Source organism: Oncorhynchus kisutch, linkage group LG19 (genome assembly GCF_002021735.2).
Source record: "Oncorhynchus kisutch isolate 150728-3 linkage group LG19, Okis_V2, whole genome shotgun sequence".
Lineage (NCBI taxonomy): Eukaryota > Metazoa > Chordata > Actinopteri > Salmoniformes > Salmonidae > Oncorhynchus > Oncorhynchus kisutch.
Window position 1 is genome coordinate 48,600,395 of NC_034192.2, and position 12,205 is coordinate 48,612,599.

The following is a 12,205-nucleotide window of genomic DNA, read 5'->3' on the forward strand; positions in this document are numbered from 1 at the left end:
ACCCTGGTCTACACCATTGTGGCCTTCCTGTGATTCAATGTTGTACTCTTTTTCCAGCCACATAATGTATTCAGCTTTTTGGTACACAAAAACAAGCATGCAATGTGCTTACAGCATTTTTGCCTCGAGACTGCGAATCCCAGAACACATGTGGCGCTGGGAAAAGCTTACCCTACTGCGATTTAATTGCCATATTTTCACCCAAAAAATGTGTTATCTTTCGTGAGCATATGCATGCATGAACACACAGAGAAGGACTGAGAGTTGTTACATTTTTAATTGGACACAGCTGTGCTAACAGTTCACTGCTATACATTCAGTACACACACCTACTGTACATCTTCATAATTGTACTTTTCCATATTTTTACTTTTGGTAAATCAGATTCCTGTCAAACTCGATCATCCATTAAACTAGCTTCATAATGAGCTGAGGAAGGAGTCCGTTATGTCCTTTGACCCTGACATGAACCTCTACTGTTCAGGTTCATATATCAGGGAAAAGGGATTAAACAAGTTTGGGCACATGGACAACAAATCACTAACAGCAAATTAGGAAATGTTTGTTAATACATGTATGTGTTGTGGCAAGCCATTAAGCCAGACACATTACTGTACATTAGTCTGCACTGTCCTCAGTCTCCTATGTGAGAGACAAGGCCAGCCCTCTCAATGGTGCTGGCAGAACAGAGTCAAATGGCTGTCTCAATAAAGACTTGGTCATAGGGGGTATTACAGTAAGTAGGGCTCACTATAGTAGCCCTTTCAGTCTGATTAACTGAGTCACTTTATGATGCAGCACAGTTCATTGTTATGTAAAACAACTGATGAAGGGGGGAGGTGGTAGAGATATGTGGGACGGGTCTGCGCCCCAAACTGTACCCTATTCCCTACTGGGTCCTGTTCAAAAGTGGTGCAATAAATAGGGAATAGGGTGCCATTTGAGACGGTACCGGGGTGATCAGAGAGGGCATGGTTTTCATTGCGTCATTGAATCTGTGGTCCATGTGTGTCTCTCTGATAAGCAGCATGCTCAGAGGTCCCCAGAGCTTCCCCTCCCGCCTGCCAGCTCAGCAAAACAGACTGTGTGATGGCAGGGCTTGCACTGATGCGATGGGGAAGCCATAACCCCGTCCTCTCTACCGCCTCCTCCTTCCTATCATCCTTCCCTTTACTAAGACTGACAGTTTATCTGAGATCATGTTTTTGTGGCATGTGAGAGGGTTGGTGTCTATGTAATGAATAGCAGGTCAGATAAAAAGCTAGCCAAGGGACAGAACCAGTCAGTGATATTGTACAAGGCATGACAGAACTATGTGCTGAAGTGATACACAGCAATTGTTTAGAAAAAAAATGGATGTTGAAATCAATATTGAATGACTTCAGATTTTAAAACAACCTTTTCACCAAATCAATATTTAGGTGCTGAAAGGTTAACAATTAGAATGATAACATCTGATAACCATATTCTTTCATAAACCATCGTCATAAACTGTATCTGACTGTATTTTGTGGATATCAAAAGCGGATCAAAGTGGATATGCAATGAAATGAATTCACATAAATAGGGGACAGGCTGTTTGTCTGCACTCGCCCTCCCCTCCATTCTGCAGTCTATTCACTACATACATAAAAGGTGGGATATACTGTACTGTAAAGGCCAGATTAGAACAGTCGTTCTCATTCATTTCAATCCATTCACATTGCCGTTGTAGTCAGTACCGTGTTATGGCAGTGTGCTATATTAATAACAAAACCTCATCTAAATTACCTCGAATGTTAGGTAGCATTTAAAAAAAATATAAAAACAATATGTTGTATGCTCTCTCACAACATGTTATTGAATTTCCTTCAAGTTGTGATTCCAAGAAACTACCCTGACAATGCTTATCCACAGCCACTATGGTCTGAAAATGTATTGACATGGTACCTGTAGTGTGAATATATCCCTTGCATGTACAATAGTAGGGCGCCCACTTTTTATGTTGAATTAAGCCAAAAGTTAAATTCTTTAAAACTAGATGCAATACAATTATTAGTATCTTACTAATGCAAGAACTGGTGAAGGGAAATTTTAAGTTGTGGCAAAGACCATGTGAGATGGAGGATACAAAACTACGGCTGTGTTTAGACAGGCAGCACAATTCGGATATTTTTTCCACTAATTGGTATTTTGACCAATCACATCAAATCTTTTCACATCAGGTATTTTTCAGTGCTGATCTGATTGGTCAAAAGACCAATTAGTGAAAAAAAAGATCTGAATTAGTTTGCCTGTCTAAACGCAGCCTCAGCGTGTGTACAGTGGTCCTGGATAAAGGGTGTCCAATAATCAAGGTAATTAATGTAAATGTAGCATTCATATCTTGAGGGGACAATAAGGGTATGATGAAATCTCTTTAGCTGTTATGGTTGAGCTGAAATGTCTTCTTTGGTGGATGGTCACCCCAGTGGCCTCTCTAGCCCATAAGCTAAGATTAATACATATCTAAACTCAGGGGCTATTGGAAAGTTATTGTATGGAGGAAATCAAGGTTATGCGTGAAGTTTTGGAGATGTGATAAACCAAAGGCAGTTAAATAACATTCAATCATGATTCAATCTGAATTACAGGTTTGATAGGTTGTGTATTGGAATCGTTTACACAGCTTTGTTTTTCATACAGTATCAGCTCCGTATGTTAACGGACAGTCACTGTGTTTATACAGTATTTTCTGTAGTTTATTTGAAGGAACTGGCTGTAAAATAATAGAATTTGTCCCGGTAATTTTTTGCCAGTAAATTTTTCACTTTTTATACAGAAATGTTGCTAAAATAGTGCATGTACCTGTATATACAAGCATATATGTTTTCTTATATATGGAAAACATACTACATGACCAAAAGTATGTGGACACCTACTTGTCAAATATTTAAATCCAAAATCATGGGCATTAATACAGAGTTGGTTTCCCCTTTGCTGGTATAACAGCCTCCACTTTTCTGGGAAGGCTTTCCATTAGATGTTGGAACATTGCTGAGGGTACTTGCTTCCATTCAGCCACAAGAGCATTAGTGAGGTTGGGCACTGATGTTGGGCGATTAGGCCTGGCTCGCAGTCGGCGTTTCAATTAATCCCAAAGGTATTCAATGGAGTTGAGGTTCTGTGGGTTCTGTGCAGGCCAGTAAAGATCTTCCACACCATTCTCGACAAACTGTTTCTGTATGGACCTTGCTTTGTGCACTGGGGCATTGCTGTAACAGGATAGGGCCTTCCCCAAACTGTTGCCACAAAGTTGGAAGCACAGAATCGTCTAGAATGTCATTGTGTGCTATAGCGTTAAGATTTCCCTTCACTGGAACTAAGGAGCCTAACCTGAACCATGAAAAACAGCACAGATCATTATTCCTCCTCCACAGCACTTTTTGTACATAGTCCTCCCATTTTATGGGGCCAAATGTATTTGGACAAAACCAATTAATATGTATATTAAAGTATTATAAAGTAAACTATTTGGTTCCATATTCATAGCACGCAATGACTACATCAAGCAGGGATATTTCTCTACAATCTCTTTTGCAACTTGCCACAGCTCTCCTCTTCCGGGCCTGGTCTCTTTGCTCAGTAGATCAGCAGTGACAATGCGAATCATCTCTCTTCCGAGTGATTTGCTTGGTCTCTTCTTTTCTTCCATGTCAAGAGTGAGGTTAGAGAGTAGTTTGTGCCAAGGAATTGTAACCACCTCACTGGATGTGGAACTGGGACCTGCTCTCAGAGAGGACTCTGACAAAACTGGTGGAGAGGGCTTGGGGACAGCCTTTGGTCCTATGGATAGAACACATCACCAAAAACAAATCATGAGCAATGGTAGACATACTGACATACATTTCTTTTGTTCTTGGGCCTCTATAACTATCTTTATTTTTTTTTGCGAATTGGATTGTTCCCCTCTACCACACAGAACTCCACTAATCCTACTGACGGAAACGCACGAGGTGGCTAAAAACAGACCTCTATGCTAGCTTGCTACCGATGGCCCGGCTAGCTGTCTGAATCGCCGTGACCCCAACCAACCTCACTACTCACTGGACCCTTTTGATCACTCGACTAAGCATGCCTCTCCTTCATGTCAATATGCCTTGTCCATTGCTGTTCTGGTTAGTGTTTATTGTCTTATTTCACTGTAGAGCCTCTAGTCCTGCTCACTATACCTTATCCAACCTTTTAGTTTCACCACCCACACATGCGATGACATCTCCTGGTTTCAATTATGTTTCTAGAGACAATATCTCCCTCATCATCACTCAATACCTAGGTTTACCTCCACTGTATTCACATCCTACCATACCTTTGTCTGTACATTATACCTTGAAGCTATTTTATTGCCCCCAGAAACCTCCTTTTACTCTCTGTTCCAGACATTCTAGACGACCAATTCCCATTGCTTTTAGCCGTACCCTTATCCTACTCCTCTTCTTTTCCTCTGGTGATGTAGAGGTGAATCCAGGCCCTGCAGTGCCGAGCTCCACTCCTATTCCCCAGGCGTTCTCTTTTGATGACTTCTGCAGCCGTAATAGCCTTGGTTTCATGCATGCTAACATTAGAAGCATCCTCCCTAAGTTTGTTTTATTCACTGCTTTAGCACACTCTGCCAACCCGGATGTCCTAGCTGTGTCTGAATCCTGGTTTAGGAAGACCACCAGATATTCTGACATTTTCATCCCAAACGACAACATTTGCCAAAGGGGGTGGTGTTGCAATCTACTGAAAAGATATCCTACAGAGTTCTGTCCTACTATCCAGATCTGTACCCAAACAATTTGAACTCTCTCACCGTTGCCGCCTGCTATAGACCACCCTCTGCCCCCAGCTGTGCTCTGGACACCATATGTGAACTGATTGCCCCCCATCTATCTTCAGAGCTCGTGCTGCTAGGCGACCTAAACTGGAACATGCTTAACACCCCAGCCATCCTACAATCTAAGCTTGATGCCCTCAATCTCACACGAATTATCAATGGACCTACCAGGATCTCCCCAAAGTCGTAAACACAGGCACCCTCTTAGATATCATCCTAACCAACTTGCCCTCTAAATACACCTCTGCTGTCTTCAACCAAGATCTCAGCGATCACTGCCTCATTGCCTGCATCCGTAATGGGTCAGCATTCAAACGACCTCCACTCATCACTGTCAAACGCTCCCTGAAACACTTACGCGAGCAGGCCTTTCTAATCGACCTGGCCTGAGTATCCTGGAAGGATATTTATCTCATCTCATCAGTAGAGGATGCCTATTTTCTTTTTTTTTTAAATGCCTTCCTAATCATCTCAAATAAGTATGCTCCATTCAAGACATTTAGAACCAGGAACAGATATAGCCCTTGGTTCTCCCCAGACCTGACTGCCTTTAACCAACACAAAAACATCCTATGGCATTCTGCATGAGCATCGAACAGCCCCCGTGATATGCAGCTTTTCAGGGAAGCTAGAAACCATTATACACAGGCAGTTAGAATAGCCAAGGCTAGCTTTTTCAAGCAGAAATTTGCTTCCTGCAACACCAACTCAAAAAAGTTCTGGGACACTGTAAAGTCCATGGAGAATAAGAACACCTCCTCCCAGCTGCCCACTGCACTGAAGATAGGAAACACTGTCACCACTGATAAATCCACTATAATTGAGAATTTCAATAAGCATTTTTCTACAGCTGGCCATGCTTTCCACCTGGCTACCCCTACCCCAGTCAACAGCACTGCACCCCCCACAGCAACTCGCCCAAGCCTTCCCCATTTCACCTTCTCCCAAATCCAGTCAGCTGCTGTTCTGAAATAGCTGCAAAATCTGAACCCCTACAAATCAGCCGGGCTAGAGACAATCTGGACCCTTTCTTTCTAAAATGATCTGCCGAAATTGTTGCCACCCCTATTACTAGCCTGTTCAATCTCTCTTTCGTGTCGTCTGAGATTCCCAAAGATTGGAAACCAGCTGCGGTCATCCCTCTCTTCAAAGGGGGGATACTCTTGACCCAAACTGCTACAGACCTATATCTATCCTACCCTGCCTTTCTAAGGTCTTCGAAAGCCAAGTCAACAAACAGATTACCGACCATTTCGAATCTCACCATACCTTCTCTGCTATGCAATCTGGTTTCAGAGCTGGTCATGGGTGCACCTCAGCCACGTTCAAGGTCCTAAACGATATCTTAACCGCCATCGATAAGAAACATTACTGTGCAGCCGTATTCATTGATCTGGCCAAGGCTTTCGACTCTGTCAATCACCACATCCTCATCGACAGACTCGACAGCCTTGGTTTCTCAAATGATTGCCTCGCCTGGTTCACCAACTACTTCTCTGATAGAGTTCAGTGTGTCAAATCGGAGGGTCTGCTGTCCGGACCTCTGGCAGTCTCTATGGGTGTGCCACAGGTTTCAATTCATGGTTTCAATTCATCTCCTCTCTGTATACATCAATGATGTCGCTTTTGCTGCTGGTGAGTCTCTGATCCACCTCTACGCAGACGACACAATTCTGTATACTTCTGGCCCTTCTTTGGACATTGTATTAACAACCCTCCAGGCGAGCTGCAATGCCATACAACTCTCCTTCCGTGGCCTCCAACTGCTCTTAAATACAAGTAAAACTAAATGCATCCTCTTCAACCGATCGCTGCCTGCACCTGCCCGCCTGTCCAACATCACTACTCTGGACGGCTCTGACTTAGAATACGTGGACAACTACAAATACCTAGGTGTCTGGTTACACTGTAAACTCTCCTTCCAGACCCACATCAAACATCTCCAATCCAAAGTCAAATCTAGAATTGGCTTCCTATTTCGCAACAAAGCATCCTTCACTCATGCTGACAAACATACCCTTGTAAAACTGACCATCCTACCAATCCTGGACTTCGGCGATGTCATTTACAAAATAGCCTCCAATACCATTCTCAACAAATTGGATGCAGTCTATCACAGTGCCATCCGTTTTGTCACCAAATACTACCCACCATTGCGACCTGTACGCTCTCGTTGGCTGGCCCTCGCTTCATACTCATCACCAAACCCACTGGCTCCATGTCATCTACAAGACCCTGCTAGGTAAAGTCCCCCCTTATCTCAGCTCGCTGGTCATCATAGCATCACCCACCTGTAGCACGCGCTCCAGCAGGTATATCTCTCTGGTCACCCCCATAACCAATTCTTTCTTTGGCCGCATCTCCTTCCAGTTCTCTGCTGCCAATGACTGGAACAAACTACAAAAATCTCTGAAACTGGAAACACTTATCTCCCTCACTAGCTTTAAGCACCAGCTGTCAGAGCAGCTCACAGATTACTGCACCTGTACATAGCCCACCTATAATTTAGCCCAAACAACTACCTCTTTCCCTACTCTATATATTTTATTTTATTTATTTATTTATTTTGCTCCTTTGCACCCATTATTTTTATTTCTACTTTGCACATTCTTCCACTGCAAATCTACCATTCCAGTGTTTTACTTGCTATATTGTATTTACTTTGCCACCATGGCCTTTTTTTGCCTTTACCTCCCTTATCTCACCTCATTTGCTCACATCCTATATAGACTTGTCTCTACTCTATTATTGACTGTATGTTTGTTTTACTCCATGTGTAACTCTGTGTCGTTGTATGTGTCGAACTGCTTTGCTTTATCTTGGCCAGGTCGCAATTGTAAATGAGAACTTGTTCTTAACTTGCCTTCCAAACAACTACCTCTTTCCTACTGTATTTATTTTATTTATTCATTTATACCCTCTACCCATCCCGGATCCGGGAGAATTGTCATCAACTGACACTAAGTAGCATAATGCAACGGACAAAAAATCTTACTAGAAAATATTAATATTAATGAAATCACAAGTGAAATATATTCAAACACAGCTTAGCCTTTTGTTAATCACCCTGTCATCTCAGATTCTGAAAATATGCTTTACAGCCAAAGCAAGACAAGCATGTGTAAGTTTATCGATAGCCTAGCATAGCATTATGCCTAGCTTGCAGCAGGCAATCTGGTCACGAAAATCAGAAAAGCAATCAAATTAAATCGTTTACCTTTGATGAGCTTCGGATGTTTTCACTCACGAGACTCCCAGTTAGATAACAAATGTTCCTTTTTTCCAGATTTTTTTTTTTGTAGCCAAAAATAGCTCCTTTAGTTCTTCACGTTTGGCTGAGAAAACGACCGGAAATTGCGGTCACGACAACACCGAAAAATATTCCAAATTAGCTCCATAATATTGACAGAAACATGGCAAACGTTGTTTATAATCAATCCTCAAGGTGTTTTTCAAATATCTATTCGATAATATATCAACCGGGACAGAGCTTTTTTCAGTAAGACCGGGTGGAAAAATGGCTACCTGTCGTTTGCACGAGAAATACACAAAGAGCCATCACGTGGACACTGACGCAATGTTGTCGCTCAGGCTCATTTTTCAAAATAAAAGCCCGAAACTATGTCTTGTGATACTAGACACATTAAGGAAGCCATAGAAAAAGGAATCTCGTTGATATCCCATTCACGGCTCAATAGGGAAGCATAGGAAGGGACTCTTATTTAGAAACCGCTGCGTTCCTGATTGGATTTTTCTAATTCTTTTGCCTGCAATATCAGTTCAATATCAATATCAGTTCAATATCAGACAATATCTTTACAGTTTTAGAAACTTTAGAGTGTTTTCTATCCTAAGCTTTATAATTATATGCATATTCTATTTTCTGGTCCTGAAAAATAACCAGTTTACTTTGGGAATGTTATTTTTCCAAAATTTAAAAAAAAAAAGACCCCTAGGTTCAACAAGTTTTTAAATAAAGGTGAAATAAAAACATAAAAAAATTAAGTGTACTGAACAATTCGTCGGGGCATGGACTCTACAAGCTGTTGAAAGCGTTCCACAGGGATGCTTGCCCATGTGGACAGTTATGTCAAGTTGGCTGGATGTCCTTTGGGTGGTGGACCATTCTTGATACACACGTGAAACTGTTAAGCATGAAAATTAAAACGTTGCAGTTCTTGTCACATATGTGAACAGGTGCTATTTGATTGACACCCCACTGTTTCTGATATCTGGAGACATGGGAGCAGAAGGATGACTTTAAAAGTCTTTGAACATCCTTCAAAGGGACAGGTTATGTTCAGACCTTCTTGTTTGTGGGCACTTAAGATACAAGCCTTTTCAAATTTACAAATGATCTGCTGCAGAAATCTCATGAACATTTCAACTGTACACACATTTCGGTTTAGTTTGTTGTGCCCTTCTGTCAATGTAAACTCTAGACATGTGAACAATGAAGGAATTTAATAAAGAAAACATTCCAATAGAATAACGACATGGAAAACTGACATTGCTAGCTACAGTGCATTGGGAAAGTATTCAGACCACTTGACTTTTTCCACATTTTGTCACGTTACAGCCTTATTCAAAAAAATAGTTTTTACTCATCAATCTACACATAATGCCCAATAATGACAAAGTGAAACAGTTTTTAAAAGATGAATTAAAATAAAATAAAATTGCTCATAAACGCAACATGCAACAATTTCTAAAGATTTGACTAAGTTACAGTTCATATGAGGAAATGTGTCAATTGAAATATATTCATTAGGCCCTAATCTATGGATTTCACATGACTGGGAATACAGATATGCATCTGTTGGTCAAACATACCTTGATAAAATTACAATGGGCCTCAGGATCTCGTCAAGGTATTTCTGTGCATTCAAATTGCCATCAATAAAATGCCTGCCCATACTATAACCCCAATGCCACCATGGGGCACTCTGTTCACAATGTTGACATCAGCAAACTGCTCTCCCACACAACGTCCTACACATGAGACATTTGTGGCATTGTGTTGTGTGACAAAACTTTACATTTTAGATTGGCCTTTTATTGTCCCCAGCACCTGTGTAATGATCATGCTGTTTAATCAGCTTCTTGATATGCCAAAACTGTCAGGTGGATGGATTATATTGGCAAAAGAGAAAATGTTCACTAACAGGGATGTAAACAAATAAGCTTTTTGTGCATATAAGCTCATGAAACATTGGAAAAACACTTTACATGTTGTGTTTATATTTTTGTTCATTGCAGTTTGTTAGCTCAGTCAATCATTCAGATTAATTTGGCTAACGTCAGCTAGCTATTTAGGTATCTTAGCTGGGTAGCTAGCTAGCTAGCTCATGTCAGTTCAGATAGGAACCAGGATTGCCATGGCAATGAAATGCTCTTTTCTTATCTCCTTCACCCTGCTTTCAGGGGAAATTATGCTGACTGTATTAGATGGCACTGACAGATAGGGCAGCCATGCTTCTAGCTCCTAAGCAACTTTGCAGTTTTTTGTGTTTTATTTCTTACATTACTAGCCCAGAATTTTTTTGGTATTATTACATACAACGAGAAATATCTTTTGGATATCAGAGGCAGTAACTCACCAGCATTACCAGCATTACAACAAGGAATATGACTTTACCGAACTGGATCCTTTGTTCGTACCCCAAAGGGTAATTGAATCGATTCCAGAGGCTGATCCAAAACACCGCCGGCAGAGAAGAGGTATTCGGAGTGGACTCCTAGTCCAACTCAGGAGGCGCACACACCACCCACCGCTTCCGAGTATATTACTTGCTAAAGTTCAGGGAGAGGATCTCCTTCCAGAGAAACATCAGGGATTGTAAAATACTCTGTTTCACTGAAACATGGCTCTCTCGGGATATACTGTCTGAGTCTGTACAGCCAGTTGGGTTCTCAGTTCATCGAGCAGACAAGAATAAAGATGTCTCCGGGAAGAAGGGTGGGGGTGTATGTTCCATGATTAGCTACTCATGGTGTGATTGTGATAACATACAGAAACTCAAGTCCTTTTGTTCACCCGACCTACCTCACAATCAAATGCTGAATGTATTACCTCCCAAGAGAATTATCTTCGGTTATAGTCACAGCCGTGTATATTCCCCCTCAAGCCAATACCACGAAAGTCCTCAAAGACTTACACTGGACTCTATGCAAACTGGAAACCACATTTATCCTGAGGCCGCATTTATTGTAGCCAGGGATTTTAACAACGATAATCTGAGGAAATCGCTACCGAAGTTCTACCAACACATTGACTGTAGCACTCGCTCTGAGAAAACATTGGACCACTGCTACTCAGCTTTTCAAAATGCCTACAAGGCCCTCCCCCATCCTTCCTTTGGCAAATCTGATCACGACTCCATTTTGCTCCTCCCTGCCTGTAGGCAGAAACTTAAAACTATTCTTAAGGATCGGTGTCCCGCTGGATGGCGCATAATTCAAATAAATAATATGGATTTTAAAACAGTTAGGTCCATAAAGTGTCGGCTGAAAGCTTACATTTTTGTTAATCTAACTGCACTGTCCGATTTACAGTAGCTATTACAGCGAAAACATGCCATGCGATCGTTTGAGGACGGCGCCCCACATCAAAATATTTTTCCACCGGTTTCATACATTCACATATAAAGATTAAATATTCACTTTTTGAAAATCTTCCTCTAATTTGTCATCCAAAGGGTCCCAGCTATAACATGTAGTGTCGTGGGTCGCACTGCAAACTGCCCTATCCCATCTGGACATTAGGAATATCTATGTAAGAATGCTGCTTTGACTATAGCTCAGCATTCAACACCACAGTACCCTCCAAGCTCATCAATAAGCTCGGGGCCCTAGGTCTGAACCCCGTCTTGTGCAATTGGGTCCTGGACTTTCTGACTGCCACCCCGAGGTGGTGAAGGTAGGAGACAACAACTCCACTTCGTTGATCCTCAACGCTCTCCTGTACTCCCTGTTCACCCATGACTGCATGGCCACGCAACCCTCCAACTCAATCATTAATTTTGCAGACTACAGAACAGTAGTAGGACTGATTACCAACAATGACGAGTGAGGGTCCTGGGAGTGTGGTGCCAGGAAAATATCACTCAACGTCAACAAAACAAAGGAGCTGATCATGGACTTCAGGAAACAGCAGAGGGAGCAGCCCAATGCATCACAGGGGGCAAACGACTTGCCCTCCAGGACATTCTCTCAACCTGCTACATGAGGTCGTCACCTGGAATGCATTTCAATTAACAGGTGTACCTTGTTAAAAGTTAATATGCAGAATTTCTTTCCTTCTTAATTAATGTGTTGAGGCAATCAGTTGTGTTGTGACAAGGTAGGGGTGGCATACAGAAGATAGCC

At 41.8% G+C, this 12,205-nt stretch overlaps 1 long non-coding RNA gene across 1 annotated transcript in view; it reads right to left on the bottom strand.

Moving 5' to 3' along the window:
* Nucleotides 1-258: 258 nt before the first annotated feature.
* The window catches only part of LOC116355089 (uncharacterized), a 33,173-nt gene continuing 21,226 nt past the window's right edge, over nucleotides 259-12,205 (bottom strand). The window contains exon 2 of the long non-coding RNA XR_004204323.1: nucleotides 259-3,804. This is a non-coding gene — a long non-coding RNA (uncharacterized LOC116355089). The remainder of the gene's footprint in view (nucleotides 3,805-12,205) is intronic.